The sequence below is a fragment of the Hyperolius riggenbachi genome, chromosome 3, assembly GCF_040937935.1.
Source record: "Hyperolius riggenbachi isolate aHypRig1 chromosome 3, aHypRig1.pri, whole genome shotgun sequence".
NCBI lineage: Eukaryota > Metazoa > Chordata > Amphibia > Anura > Hyperoliidae > Hyperolius > Hyperolius riggenbachi.
The window spans coordinates 45,387,669-45,403,408 of record NC_090648.1 but is presented as its reverse complement, the minus strand read 5'-3'; the positions used below and the strand labels follow the sequence as shown (position 1 = coordinate 45,403,408).

General features: G+C 45.6%; 1 pseudogene; it reads right to left on the bottom strand.

Moving 5' to 3' along the window:
• Positions 1-734: 734 nt before the first annotated feature.
• Positions 735-14,053, bottom strand: LOC137562077 (histidine N-acetyltransferase-like; annotated as a pseudogene).
• Positions 14,054-15,740: the final 1,687 nt, after the last annotated feature.

The window sequence follows — 15,740 nt, the reverse complement described above, 5'->3', positions numbered from 1 at the left end:
TTGATGGATTGACAGGCTGGGGACGCAGTCCCCCGACGGCCTCAACGAGGACTTCAGTGAGAAGAGACATGGGGGAGTGAGTATAAGCTCCACTGCCAACATAGCACATTGTTTGTCCCGAAATTGAACACCGCTAGAGCTTTTCACCCCCAATGCCCCACGCTGATCTAGCTATATATTTGACACGATTGGCCGATTTGATCAATTTTGGCTGGAAATCGATCAATCAGCATCATCTGCGGCATCGAATTTTACCAGATTTGAATGTACGCCCACCTTAAAGGACAACTGAAATGAGAGGGACATGGAGGCTGCCATATTTGTTTTCTTTTAAACAATACCAGTTGCCTGGCAACCCTTCAAATCTCTTTGACTGCAGTAGTGTCTGAATCACACCAGAAACAAGCATGCACCTAATCTTATCAGACAATAATGTCAGAAACACCTGATCTGCTGCATGCTTGTTCAGGGTCTATAGCTAAAAGTATTAGAGGCAGAGGATCAGCAGGGTAGCCAGGAAGCTGGCGTTGTTTAAAAGGAAATAAATATAGCATCCTCCATATGCCTCTCACTTCAGTTGTCCTTTAAGTACCTTGCATGCTCATTTCTATAACTATCTGTTCATTCACATCTCTCCATGGAGTCAGTCCTTCACTCCAGCGACTGATTTCAGTGCAGAGATTGTTTTCTGTGCACATGAAGAAAATCATACTGCCTCCTGCTGGCAGGCCTTGTCAGCACAGCGTAAGCTGCTATAGAATATCATTCTTTGCACTTGCCGCATCAACTCCAAACAAGTCAATGTTAAAACTATGTGTTATCTCCCTGGTGCACGGGGTGTGGTGGAGTCCCGAGGCTAAGGAAACCAGCAGAAGAGATTAGCAGTGATAAGGGACAAAGTAAGGGCATAGTTGGTATAATTTTGAGCCGTAGCTAAAAGAGGTGATGTTGTATTTGCATTATTAGTTTGGTATCTGTCTGCAGTGCAAATAGCAACATTATCAAGAGAGGTCAGAGGACCAGGGCCGGGCTGAGGCAGAGGCGAGAGAGGCTCCAGCCTCAGGGCGCAGTGTAGGAGGGGGCGCACAACTCACTCAGCTATCATTCCCCTGTTGTGTTTGAAGCAGAGAGAAAGAGGAAAAGGGGATACATGGCAGTGACTGCAAGCCGGATAACTAGAGATTAAGGTGTTGGGGGGCCCTGGGGCGCCTCTTAGACTAATAGCAATCAGTGTGTGATGGCTGGGGTGGGAGGGATGGAGGGGCGCACTTTGGTGTTTCAGCCTTGAGGGCTGAGGACCTTGTCCCGGCTCTGCAGAGGACTATTCATAGTATGGGCTTCAGAGTAGATCCAAACAATTTTTTACGTTCAATCAGCATCTCCAAGTTTGATTTTCGGGTGGTAAGAGGGAGCCAGTTTTGAATTAGAAGATCCCTAGGTAGAAGGGCTTCAAGTCTCTTGAATCCATCAAAGTGTTGAAATAACTCACCGGGCACCAGAACTCTACAATTACTGGAGTGTCCTCCATGATTAAGACGGGCCTCCAACAGTTTGATGACCTCCTCAAACTTGTCCAATGGAAAAATCCCCGCCACCACAACCTGGCGAAGGAAAGAGAGAGATTTTAGATTTAGATTTGATTTTACAAAACGGGTTTTGAAATGGAACACACATCACTATTTGGTAGTACTTTTGTATTTATAGGCGGAGTTGGATCATGTAATAAGGGTTGAAAATTGTGATAGCAGATTTATTTCCCCAACACTTTCATATTATCTATATCTATATATATAATAGGCTAAGTGCCTCAACCTTCAAGCAAGAAGAAGAAGTATTGCCCTGCCCCCAGGGCCGGTCCAAGCAAGAAGAAGTATTGCCCTGCCCCCAGGGCCGGTCCAAGCAAGAAGAAGAAGTATTGCCCTGCCCCCAGGGACGGTCCAAGCAAGAAGAAGAAGTATTGCCCTGCCCCCAGGGACGGTCCAAGCAAGAAGAAGAAGTATTGCCCTGCCCCCCGGGCCGGTCCAAGCAAGAAGAAGAAGTATTACCCTGCCCCCAGGGCCGGTCCAAGCAAGAAGAAGAAGTATCGTCCTGCCCCCAGGGCTGGTCCAAGCAAGAAAAAGAAGTATTGCCCTGCCCCCAGGGCCGGTCCAAGCAAGAAGAAGCTAAACACTGCATTCCAGCAGCTCTGGAGGTGTGTTTAGCTTCTAAAGGCAAAAATGGTTAATTTGCATATATTCAGCAGTGTTGCACTGGGAGACATCTCAAGCTCACTCCAACCTGAATTATCACAAATTCTTTCTGTTTTAAGAAAGCAAACTTTTGTTTTTCTTAGCATTTTAGTAAGGGGGCTTTTAGGACCATTGTAGTCCCTTACACACTCCAATGAGTTCTGGGTCACCATGAGCTTGCTGGATAGTCTGTACCTCTTGGTGTTACAAGCCCTACTTCATAGAGCCACATTAATCCATGCCATGCGCTGATGAGGATCAAACAATCCAAAACAGTCTGTGTGCATGTTGGATAATTTTGGCTCTGTACACCTTAACAAGCTGACACATCATTGCATTCCAGTGGTTCTGGAGGTGTGCATAGCTTCTAAGGGCAACAATGGTTAATTTGCATATATTCAGCAGTGATACACTGGGAGACATCTCAAGCTCACTCACTAAATTATCGCAGATCTATTATATATACAGTATATATATATATACATATATATATATCCACTGTATATCTATCTATCTATCTATCTATCTATATCTATATGTATAATAGAGTAAGTGCCTCAACCTTCAAACAAGAAGAAGAAGTAGCGTCCTGCCCCCAGGGCCGGCCCAAGCAAGAAGAAGAAGTAGTGTCCTATCAAACCAAGGGCAAAAAGGGATAATTTGCATATTCAGTAGCAGTGCATTGTGGGTAACCACAAATGTTCACTTATAGCTGAATTATTGCAGATTTGCTTCTGTTTTAAGAAGGAAAATTACACCAAGATTTGCTTTTTTTTAGTAGAAGGTCTTTTTGGTCTATTTTATCCTCCTATACATTCTTAGTAGTTTGGGTCACCCTTAGCTGCTTGGTTACTCTGTTGTACTGGTCCAAGCCCTATCTCATACAGCCTTATCAATCTCTGCTATGTACTGATAAGGACCAAATGTCTGAAACAGGCTGTCACATGTGGGATTAATATGACTGTGTAAAGCTTAAAGCTATAGGCTTGCTTGGCTTACTAAGGGTGAAAAGGAATAATTTGCATATTTAGTAGTGGTGCATTGTGGGTAATCACAAATGTTCACTTATAGCTGAATTATTGCAGATTTTCTTCTGTTTTAAGAAGGCAAATTAAACCAAGCTTTGATATTTTTAGTAGAAGGTCTTTTTGGTCCCTTTTATCCACTAGAGATGCAAAGTTTGGATCTTTTCAAGGATTCGGATGATTTGAATCGGATCATTGAAAAGATCTTTGATCCAAATCTCGGATCATTTTACTAGGGAAGCATTGGGGGGGGGGGGGGGGGGGCAGAGAGCGGAAATGTTTTTTTGCACACAATACCCAATTGCAATCATATGCTTTACATATATTTCACCTATATGTTCATCTGTATACTCTGAATGCAAACGTCTCACAGTGAAAGAAAGCATTCCCATTTTCTCACCTCGAACACATCATAAATTTAGGGAGAAGATAAGTGCAGCTGTTTAGAGCAGTGCAGGAGGATCATATTGCACAGCAATCACTGTGCCTGTGTTCCAAGCTGTCTGCAGAGTTACTGAGCTGTGCTTCTCAGCCAAAAGTTTCCCATTTGTTCACAACTACAACATATAATCAGCAGCACATTGCAGCCAGTAGTGTGCTCTACACATATCTGGCAGTGGCACCCATGTCCCCTTTCCCAACTACCTGTCCCTGCAAGGCTGGCTGGCTCCCCTCCAACTGAGCGATCCATCTCCGCTCTGCTTCCAGGACCCCGCTGCCCGCTGAGAGAGGGGGGCATGCCGCTCCTGGCTCCACCCCTTTTGATCCGAATCTGTTCATTTTGATGATCCGGATGATTCGACTCACAAAAGAGATTCGGATCAAAGATCCAAATCGTTCATGATCCGGACAACACTATTATCCACGTATACATGCCGAGTGGTTTGGGTCACCCTGAGCTGCTTGGTTACTCTGTTGTACTGGTCCAAGCCCTATCTCATACAGCCATATCAATCCTTGCCATGTACAGATGAGGACCAAAAGTCTGAAACAGGCTGTCACATGTGGGTTTGATATGGCTGTGTAAAATTTAAAGCTATATGCTTGCTATACACCATAAGGCAGGGGTCACACTTGTCTTTCAGTTTCTACACTTTTCAGAAAACTGAAAGACAAATGTGACCTCTACCTTACAACAGCTAATGTAATTTATAGAGAAAACTGACAAATTGCGCAAGATGTCAGTTTTTTTTCTGCATGTGAAATCTGCATTAAAGTGTGACCTAGCTCATTGATTAACATGAGTTCTCAGTTGAAGTCAGTTTTTCTGTGCAGAAAACGCGTACGAAAGCCGGTAAGTGTGACCCCTGCCTAAGGGTTACTAAGGGTGAAAAGGAATTATTTGCATATTTAGTAGCAGTGCATTGTGGGTAACCACAAATGTTCACTTATAGCTGAATTATTGCAGATTTCCTTCTGTTTTAGGAAGGCAAATTACACCAAGCTTTGCTTTTCTTAGTAGGAGGTCTTTTTGGTCCCTTTTATCCCCCTATACATTCCGAGTGGTTTGGGTCACCCTGAGCTGCTTGGTTGCCCTGTTGTACTGGTCCAAGCCCTATCTCATACAGCTGTATCAATCCCTGCTATGTACTGATAAGGATCAAAAGTCTGAAACAGGCCTTCTACGTGTGGGTTTGGTATGACTGTATGAAATTTAAAGCTATATGCTTGCTTGGCTTACCAAGGGGGAAAAGGGGTAATTTGCATATTTAGTAACAGTGCATTGTGGGTAACCGCAAATGTTCACTTATAGCTGAATTATTGCAGATTTCCTTCTGTTTTAAAAAGACAAATTACAACAATACAGTGTGCGGCATTGCAGGAAGTGACGACAGTGGAACGCACGATGGAACATGGAAGAGGTGAGTCATCCCCGCTCGCTGCCTCTTACTAATAGTGGCGGCTGCTACTGTGCTTAAGCAGGAGGGGGAGGTTCCTGCTGAGCTTAAGCTGGAGGTAGAGCACACATGGGGGACCCAGTTTAGGGGGGTCTGACCCCCCTCCCCGCCACTGTGCCCAATACCCCCTTCCTGCCCTCTACCCTCTTATGTGGCGTATGCTACGCCGCGGGTCGGCTAGTATATAATAGAGTAAGTGCATCAACCTTCAAGCAAGAAGAAGAAGTAGTACCCTGCCCCCAGGGCCGGTCCAAGCAAGAAGAAGGGGCTGGTCCAATCAAGAAGAAGAAGTAGTGTCATATCAAACCAAGGGCAAAGAGGGATACTTTGCATATTCAGTAGCAGTGCATTGTGGGTAACTACAAATGTTCACTTATAGCTAAATTATTGCAGATTTGCTTCTGTTTTAAGAAGGAAAATTACACCAAGCTTTGCTTTTTTTAGTAGAAGGTCTTTTTGGTCTCTTTTATCCTCCTATACATTCTTAGTAGTTTTGGTCACCCTGAGCTGCTTGGTTACTCTGTTGTACTGGTCCAAGCCCTAGCTCATACAGCCTTATCAATGCCTGCCATGTACTGATGAGGACCAAAAGTCTGTAATAGGCTGTCACATGTGGGTTTGATATGATTGTGTAAAACTTAAAGCTATAGGCTTGCTTGGCTTCCCAAGGGTGAAATGGAAGTATTTGCATATTTAGTAGCAGTGCATTATGGGTAATCACAAATGTTCACTTATAGCTGAATTATTGCAGATTTTCTTCTGTTTTAAGAAGGCAAATTACACCAAGCTTTGCTTTTTTTAGCAGCAGGTCTTTTTGGTACCTTTTATCCCCCTGTACATTCCGAATGGTTTGGGTCACCCTGAGCTGCTTGGTTTCTCTGTTGTACTGGTCCAAGCCCTATCCCATACAGCCATATCAATCCTTGCCATGTACAGATGAGAACCAAAAGTCTGAAACAGGCTGTCACATGTGGGTTTGATATGGCTGTGTAAAATTTAAAGCTATAGGCTTGCTAAACACCAGTGGTTCTTGCTTGGCTTAGGCAGGGTTCACATTTGCGTTAGCAGTCAGGATTTTCCGGACCGGATCCGGAACGTATACTGTAACAACGGAACAGACGTTTGACAATCCAGTGATAGTCTATGGATGCGTACATACTCGTCCGTTCCACGCGGACCGGATCCGGACTCCAGACAGTTTTCCAACTTGCTCTATTTTCCCGTACGTTGGATGGATCCGGCCACCGCACCCGGACCGCATCCTGACTGCACCATCCGCACAGCTGAACCAATGAGAAACGGAAAGGAGGCAACACACTGGCAATAAAAAAATCTGGCATTCTACCCACTTCCTATGCGTTTTCTATGGTCATAGCGGCCATTTTGGATGGTACATGGGCCCAGTGTTTGAGGAGTGGAGCAGCAGTGACTTGTGGCTGGAGATATTTGGCAGCATGTCGGATGAAGAGGTGAGGCCCTACACACCTGAGGACCTGATTCTACAGGTGCAGCAGCTACCTGCCTGGTGCAGCCACCATCTCCTGCGAGGAGCACGCCTTCTTCCCACGTAGTATAGGTAAAAATCAAAAAGGAGACAATTCCCAGGTAAAATGAGTACAAAAACACTGGATCCATAGTCCAAACTGCAGTCTCTATATCCAAGGGTGGTCTCCACACGTCAAGCTGTCTCCAACAATGTCCCCAGGGCTTCTGCAGACCTCCCAGACCCCAAGAATTTATATAGTCTGTATCTCTTTAAAAACGGATCCGGATATCAACCTAATCACCTACTGATGAAAAACCGGATGCAAACGGAACGGATCCGGAACAGATCCTGAGTGCAACCGTACGCATCCGGTCCGGATGCGCACAGAACAGATCCGGACATCCATTCCGTGTTTTGCAAAAACGCAAGTGTGAACGGTGCCTTACTAAGGGTGAAAAGGAATTATTTGCATATTTAGTAGCAGTGCATTGTGGGTAACCACAAATGTTCACTTATAGCTGAATTATTGCATATTTCCTTCTGTTTTAGGAAGGCAAATTACACCAAGCTTTGCTTATTTTAGTAGGAGGGCTTTTTTGGTCCCTTTTATCCCCCTATACATTCCGATTGGTTTGGGTCACCCTGAGCTGCTTGGTTACTCTGTTGTACTGGTCCAAGCCCTATCTCATACAGCTGGATCAATCCTTGCTATGTACTGATGAGGGCTAAAAGTCTGAAATAGGCTGTCACATGTGGGTTTGATATGACTGTGTAAAATGTAATGCTATTTGCTTGCTATTCACCAGCAGCCCTGAATGCTTGCTTGACTTACCAAGGGGGAAAAGGGGTAAATTGCATATTTAGTAGCAGTGCATTGTGGGTAACCACCAGGGCCGGATTTGGACTTCCAAGTGCCCTAGGCCTGGTATCACCATCCGCCCCCCCCACCGCACACACACACAAACACACACACACACACTCAGGGTGCATACGCACATCAGACCATAGTCTTTGGAAAAGGCAAGTTAACAGACCAATTTTTTTTTTTGAATGTGCACAGCATCTTTGTGTTCAGCATCTTGCAAAGATTTTTATCTGATGGGGAGTTCAACTCAATAGAATAGGCTGTGTAGGTATGGCTCTCATACTACATGAAAGGGGGTAAAATTGGTCTGTGATCTTTCATTTTCCAAAGACTATGGTCTGATGTGTGTATGCACCTTCACTCAATATCATTCTGTCCAACACCCTGACTTAAAGGGAACCTAAACGGAGAATGATATGGATTTTTTCTTTTAAAATAATACCAGTTGCCTGACTCTCTTGCTGATCCTTTGTCTCTAATACTTTTAGCCGCAGCCCCTCAACAAGCATGCAGATTAGGTGCTCTGACTGAAGTCAGACTGGATTAGCTGCATGCTTGTTTCAGGTCTGTGATTCAGCCACTACTCCAGCCAAAGAGAGCATTAGGACTGCCAGGCAACTGGTATTGTTTAAAAGGAAACATCCATATCTTTCTCAGTTAAGGTTCCCTTTAAGGGGCATACACACATCAGACTATAGTCTTTGGAAAATGAAAGATCACAGACCTATCTTACCACCCTTCATGTAGTATGAGAGCCATACCTTCACAGTATATTCTATGGAGCTGAACTCCCCATCAGACAGAAATCTTTGCAAGATGCTGCACACACAGATGCTGTACAGACACAAAAGATCAGTATCTGCAAAAGATCTGTTCCTGCAAAAGATCCGTTCCTGCAAATTGCATTTATAGTCTATGAGATCTGCAGATCCTCATACACACCTTGTTTAACCACCTTAGCGGTATGGACGAGCTCAGCTCGTCCATTACCGCCAGAGGGTGCCGCTCAGGCCCTGCTGGGCCGATTTTGATCAAATAAAGTGCAGCACACGCAGCCGGCACTTTGCCAGCCGCGTGTGCTGCCTGATCGCCGCCGCTCTGCGGCGATCCGCCGCGAGCAGCGGCGAAAGAGGGTCCCCTCAGCCGCCTGAGCCCTGTGCAGCCGGAACAAATAGTTCCGGCCAGCGCTAAGGGCTGGATCGGAGGCGGCTGACGTCAGGACGTCGGCTGACGTCCATGACGTCACTCCGCTCTTCGCCATGGCGACGAAGTAAGCAAAACACGGAAGGCCGCTCATTGCGTGTTACTTTTGGCCGCCGGAGGCGATCAGAAGAACGCCTCCGGAGCGCCATCTAGTGGGCTTTCATGCAGCCAACTTTAAGTTGGCTGCATGAAATAGTTTTTTTTTTAATTTAAAAAAAACCCTCCCGCAGCCGCCCTGGCGATCTTAATAGAACGCCAGGGTGGTTAACTGACATTCATCTGCAGATCAGACAATCATCTGCAGATCTGAAAATCCATCCTGGTAGATCTTATTTGCAGATGAATGTCAGTTAAACAAGGTGTGTATGATGATCTGCAGATCTCATAAACTATGAATGCATTTTGTAGGAATGGATCTTTGGCAGGAACAGATCTTTTGCAGATACTGATCTTTTGTGTCTGATCAGCATCTTTGTGTGCTGCATCTTGCAAATATTTCTGTCTGATGTGGAGTTCAGCTCCATAGAAAAGACTGTGTAGAAATGCTCTCATACTACATGAAGGGTGATAAGATAGGTCTGTGATCTTTCATTTTCCAAAGACTATGGTCTGATGTGTGTATGCACCCTAACGATCACTTGTTTGCAGGAGGAAATTCCTGTTTTAGTGACTTGTGTATACCTATGAATGTTTTCTCTCTAAAAAATGATGAATGATTGTTTTTCCTGTCAGAGCAGTGAGTCCCTAATGCCTGGTACGCACCAGATAGATGGGTTGAATCGATTTTCCGATCACTTATACAAAGTCGATTAGAAAAATTATCAGAAATCTGATTGGACCTGTCAGAAATAATTGATTTGACCCGTCTATCTGATGGGAAATTGCATAGTGTGTACCAGGCATGAAGTAGCAGAGCGGCGTTCATCTCCCTCTCTGCTCTTCTGTAATCACAGATCTGTTGCATTTATTTTCTATTATTTATTGTACTGATTCTTTCACAGGTTTTTTTTTTTACTGTTTGCCAACACGGTACAAATATATATGTTTTTTTAATTTTTAGTATATGTTATTACTTTTGGTATACAAAACAGAATGTAACAATACAAAAGTATACGACAGTACATTTGCAATTATAATTATAGAGAAGTTGTCTATCTCATACTACTGCAGACAGTGCTGCTGCCTTAAAATGAGCCAGAAAGGAGTTAAGATTTAGCTTAGAAGGGGCTGTCATAAGGAAAGAAAAACCTTATCTTTGTTTTTAAGATTTACAATCCAGGGGGAGAGAGGAGAAGAAATTGCTCAAGTCATTAACAGAGTCTGACTAGCAATACATTGTTTAGCCCAGCTTGAGTTGTAAAGTGGAAATAATTCTGTTAAAATGTTTACTTTTACTGGATCAGAAATTGTGTCTACAACCAGAGTCAGCCCAGCAAGCACATGGCAATCCATGTTTTCCTACACAACTGGCATTAAACTGAAGCTTGTATGTTCAGGAGATAGCACTGTCTAATCACATACCATGAAGTAAGGAAAATACACAGAGCTCTGGAATTCTGACTGTGTGTGCAGCAAAGCCGGGGCGGCTTCAGAGCAGGATAAATTATTTATTTTGACATTCAGCCTCTTATCTCTCTCAGGTCCTGCCGCCCTTTTATCCTTCTGATTTTTTACCGCCCTAGGCCATGGCCTTTGTGGCCTTTGCAGAAATCCGGCCCTGGTAACCACAAATGTTCACTTATAGCTGAATTATTGCAGATTTCCTTCTGTTTTAAAAAGGCAAATTACACCAATACAGTGTGCGGCATTGCAGGAAGTGATGACAGTGGAATGCACAATGGAATACGGAAGATGTCAGTCATTCCCGCCCGCTGCCTCTTACTAATAGTGGCGGCTGCTACTGTGCTTAAGCAGGAGGGGGAGCACACATGGGGGATCCAGGTGAGGGGGGTTCCTGCTGAGCTTAAGCTGGAGGGGGAGTGCACATGGGGCACCCAGGTGAGGGGGGGTTCCTGCTGAGCTTAAGCTGGAGGTAGAGCACACATGGGGGACCCAATTAAGGGGTGTTCCAACCCCCCTCCCCGCCACTGTGCCCAATACCCCCTTCCTGCCATCTACCCTCTTATGTGGCGTATGCTACGCCACGGGTCGGCTAGTTATTGGTAAATTGCTAAAATGAAAATGTCATCAAAATGCATGAAGTCAATGTGAAGGGAAATGTGTGGTGGTTGGTTCACAGTGAATTGAATGGACAATTCTTTCTAAATCATGGCCAAGGTTGATAGGGAAGCTTCAGTTGACCTCATTTCTCCCACCCCACTTCTTCAGACTGTGAGGCCCTTATTCAGTTCACTTTTTTCCCTCAAGGTGCCCATACATCTACCAGTTTTTGGCCTTATCGACCATCCAATTTGATGATTTGAATTGGGTGGAAATTGGTGCTGCAACAAACATCCCTGATCAACAATTCGACTGATTTCAGGCTGAAACCAGTTGAATGCATTGATCGGACATGCTAGAAAAACATTGACATGCTAGAAAAACCTTGGGATGACTGACGGACCCCAGACTGCTGTCATACCAAGCGTAAAGTGTCCCCTTCCCCGAGCCCTTGCAGTGTAAAATCTCACCTCTTCCGCTGCCTCATCTACTGTCACCACCACGTGGCACCACATACGTGTACGTGTGTGACATCATGTGGTGGTGCTCAGGCGTGACAACGGAGAAGGCCAGAAGTCACGGCAGTGGGACAGGTGAGATTTCACACTGCATGGTCCCAGGGAGGTGCCAGGCAGGCGGCATGCTGAAATCATTAGGGAATAGGCCTGCATTGTATGGGCAGAAATTGATCCGTGGATTATTAGAAGGCATAGGTTTTTCATGCATGACCCTCCATACCGTTAGTCCGCGGTCAATGCGACTCGTCCGCCGCTCCAGCTTTATCGCAGCTTCCCAAAACATGTGGTCCATTTATCAGAACGTGCCGAAGGAATCCATTCTGACGCAGCAATGTGGACGGATCCCATTGATTAACATAGGATCTGTTTATCCCCGTTAGGTCCGTTTCGCTCAGCTGCTTTTGATGTCAGTGTGAATTGGGCCTAACTAAAAAAAATTGCGTTCATCTAAAAGAATTGTAAGAAAATTTGAGTTCTTAGCGAAAAAGGTGCCTTAATCCTATATAATCAACCCTCCATGTCCCTGCGTCCTCTCCTGTCCCTGAGTCCGTGCCTTTGCGCTACTGCGCATGTGTGGCACGCAGCCGGCCATTGGGACAAGAGGAGGACAGGTGCAGGGGCAGCATGGCCGTGCACATGGGTGCGTGGTCCAGTGCGCATGTGACAGGTAGCAGCCTTGCATGCGCGTTGACATGCGGAGGATGGTGGCGGTGAGAGAGGCGGGAGGGGAGGGGGGTTGTGAGGGAGGCTTAGAGCCCGATATTGGAACACGCTTAGGTCTGCTAATAGTAAATATTTCCTAAAAATAACTAACTGGTCATGAATTGGTTTGACTAGTTTCATTGGGAGTGATACTGAATTTTTTTGACATAACATTTTAGCAGGATTCGTACCATTAACACCCGTATCCCAATAATACTTGCATCTCTTTAGCAGTGGTAGAATCTGAACATATAGAAATATATGAAATAGAGGACCTTACCTTGGAGTGAATACACTTGAACTCCTTTGGCAGGTTTGGTGGAGGATTTTGTATGTGGACCCCAAGAACTCTTGTCACTCTTGGATGGCCAGAATTAATTGTATCTAAATTTGTGGATCAGGCCACCTACACCTCGTCATCTTATCCTGGGGGCAACGTAAAGAACTTGAACTACAGCCGTCTCACCGTCATCAACCAGGATGAAGGACTGTAGAGGAAACATCAACAACTGAACGATACAGACAAAAGTCCATAATTCACTCAGTGCTCGAACCCTAGAGGAGTTTGTAATATTAATGGCCCCCTCCCACCCCATGGTAAATGTAGAGTAGTGCAGGGAGCGCTTTGATATCCACCTGATTCGGACACTGGATCAGGTCTCCTCTTCCACCAGGAAACTGCGTTGTATGCCAACCAGAGGCATTGCTAGCCCCAAAGATCAGTGGCATGTGCCACAGATCTATTCTGGAGTCAGAGCTGTGGAGCCTCTTTGGGGGCATGCTGGTAGCTGTGATGAGTCAATGGGGGTATGCTGGGTGCTGTGGTTCCTCTATGGGGGCATGTTGGGTGCTGTGGTGCCATGCTGGGTGCTGTGGTGCCTTTATGGGGGTGTGCAGGGAGCTGTGGTTATTCTATGGGGCATGCTGGGAGTTGTGCTGCCTCAATGGGAGCCCCATGAGAGCATGGGAGGGGGTCCATTAGAAGGTCAAGGTGCTTTGAGGAACTGCCAGATAACCTGGTGGCAGGCCAGCCCACCCAGGAGAAAGCCAGACCAGCCAGCACAGAAGCCAGGTAACTCTGCCTAGTTATGTTTAAGTGGCACTGCTTATTTATGTGATATGCTGCATTTATTTATTTGTATTAAAGGAAAGGGGGGCTTCATCAGGGCTGGTTCAAGTAATAATTGAGCCCTAGGGCAAAAATAGCCTGGGGGCCCCCTCAACAGACACCCCCGACCAAAAAACGTCATTAGAGGCCCTTTGTTGCAGCCAAATTTTCCTCCTGGACCCGAGCTGGCTGCTGACCGCCCCCCCCCCCCCCCCAATCACCTCCCAACTTAACAGACTCTGCAGAGTCCCCGGGTAGCAACAGTTAAGATGGGGAGGGACACCTTGGGGGCCCCTACAGGCTCTGGGGCCCTGGGGCAATTGCCCATTTTTTCCTATGGTAGCTCCGGCCCTGGGCTTCATCCAACATTTTGCTGGGCAGGCCTACTTAGACTGTTGTAAAGTTCATGTAAATTTGGCTCCACCCATGACCACACCCACATTCTGCCCAGAAGTGCCTCGGATCTCTTAGGATCCTAGCAATGCCCCTGATGCCGACATCATCCTTGGGTTCTCAATCGCATGATGTGACATGAGATTGATATGATATGACATGAGATTGATATGATATGACATGAGATTGGAACCTGAAGGAGGGTGTCAGTATACAGAGCCTTTCCGTGTTGCCACGTTTGCAGCAGTATATCTATGCCATACGGAAAGACTGTTCCCATTCCAGGGCCATAGAAATTGGTCTCCGCGACCCCCCCTCCAGTGTAGTAGTACACTGATTGGTGATTGGGAACACAATTCCCATTCACAGATCAAAGTAACTGTGATCAGTGACCACCAGCACTTGTTCACCACTGACTTGTCCCTTCTGGCATGCTGCTCCATTAGTACATGCATTACCATCTTCATCCTCGCAGGGGCGCCTCTTCTCAGGGACCTGGCACATGTTTACATAATTGCATGCACCAGGTCACTGAGAAGTTGTAGCCAATGGGGATGAAGATGGGGCAGCATGGACTAATAGAGGCATGTGCTGGCCAGGACAGGTAAGTTGGTATGCTGCTGAAAACTTTGCAGTTGCCCCAGAAGCACAAATCAGGGGGGAGCTGGGGTATCCCAGCATGACTTCATCCACCCTTCTGCACTGCTGAGATTGCTGTTACAGGACAGAGCAGCCAGAAGAGCGGCCACAAGATGCCAAATGCGCATGCATGAATATAAAACCTTCAAAGGCCCTGGCCAAAACTAGTCGGGGCCTAGTATGGGACACAATGGTGAATAAATAGATGGTTGTGGGGGAAATGGACAACATAATCCAGGATTGGTTATTGTCCTGGATGTAACTATATGCTATTATGCTGTTATGGGGGGGGGGGGGGGGGCTTGGATATCCTTTAAAATTAATAATCAACTAGGCAACTTTGTGCTTAAAAATAAAAACACATTCAGAATAAAAATTCCCATTTTGTATTCTCAATCCACCCTTCCCCATTCTTAGCCACAAACATACGCCTCCAATGGTCCTTCAGCCATGGTATTGGGAAAGTAGTCTGTTCCACGGAATACTCCATGTGAGATAGACATGATCTCCTCGTAGTCGTTAGCTTGGTTGGTACTAACTCTAAACGTACCGTAGATGAATTCCTTCCCGATTCCAGATGGCAATCAGATAAAATCCCTGGATCAACATCATTAGGCATTACCTAGTAATTGTAGCCATGGATGTCTTTCAACGCAAGGAAAGGGGCTTAGACAGGGGCGTAGCAATAGGGGGTGCAGCGGTAGCGACCGCATCGGGGCCCTTGGGCCAGAGGGGCCCTGAAGGGCCCTCCCTCAACTACAGTATTAGTTCTCTATTGGTCCTGTGCTCATTAAAATCACTTCTATATATACATTGAGTAGTGGTAAACATTAACAAGCTGTTCCCATCCCCTTCTTGCACTTCTGACACTGTAGTTGCCATTGGCAGGTTTTGGTGCGCCGTATCAATTGTTATGTATAGAGTGCCTGGGGGGCCCCATTGTAAAACTCGCATCGGGGCCCACAGCTCCTTAGCTACGCCACTGGGCTTAGATGCTTTCCTTGCGTTGAAAGACATCCATGGCTACAATTACTAGGTAATGCCTAATGATGTTGATCCAGGGATTTTATCTGATTGCCATCTGGAGGCGGGAAGGAATTTTTCCCTTTAGGGGCTAATTGGACCATGCCTTGTAAGGCTTTTTTCGCCTTTCTCTGGATCAACAGGGATATGTGAGGGAGTAGGCTGGTGTTGTACTTTATACTGGTTGAACTCGATGGACGTATGTCTTTTTTCAACCAAAATAACTATGTAACTATGTAACTATGTAACCTGATCTTACTGTATAAGATGAGCCTGGTAGCTGCAGATGAGAAGATATGCAGAGCTAAGGTCCAAATGTAGGCAGATATCAATGATAGCTTCAGTTAACATAGATTAAATAAATGCAGCATAACTAAAAAGGAAACACAGAACTCTAATACTTCTTATATGACATATTTCTTATAAGACGTATTTCCTCTTCTTTTCCTCATTTTACCAAAACATCTCAGTGTTTAGAATGTGTAGTTGTGA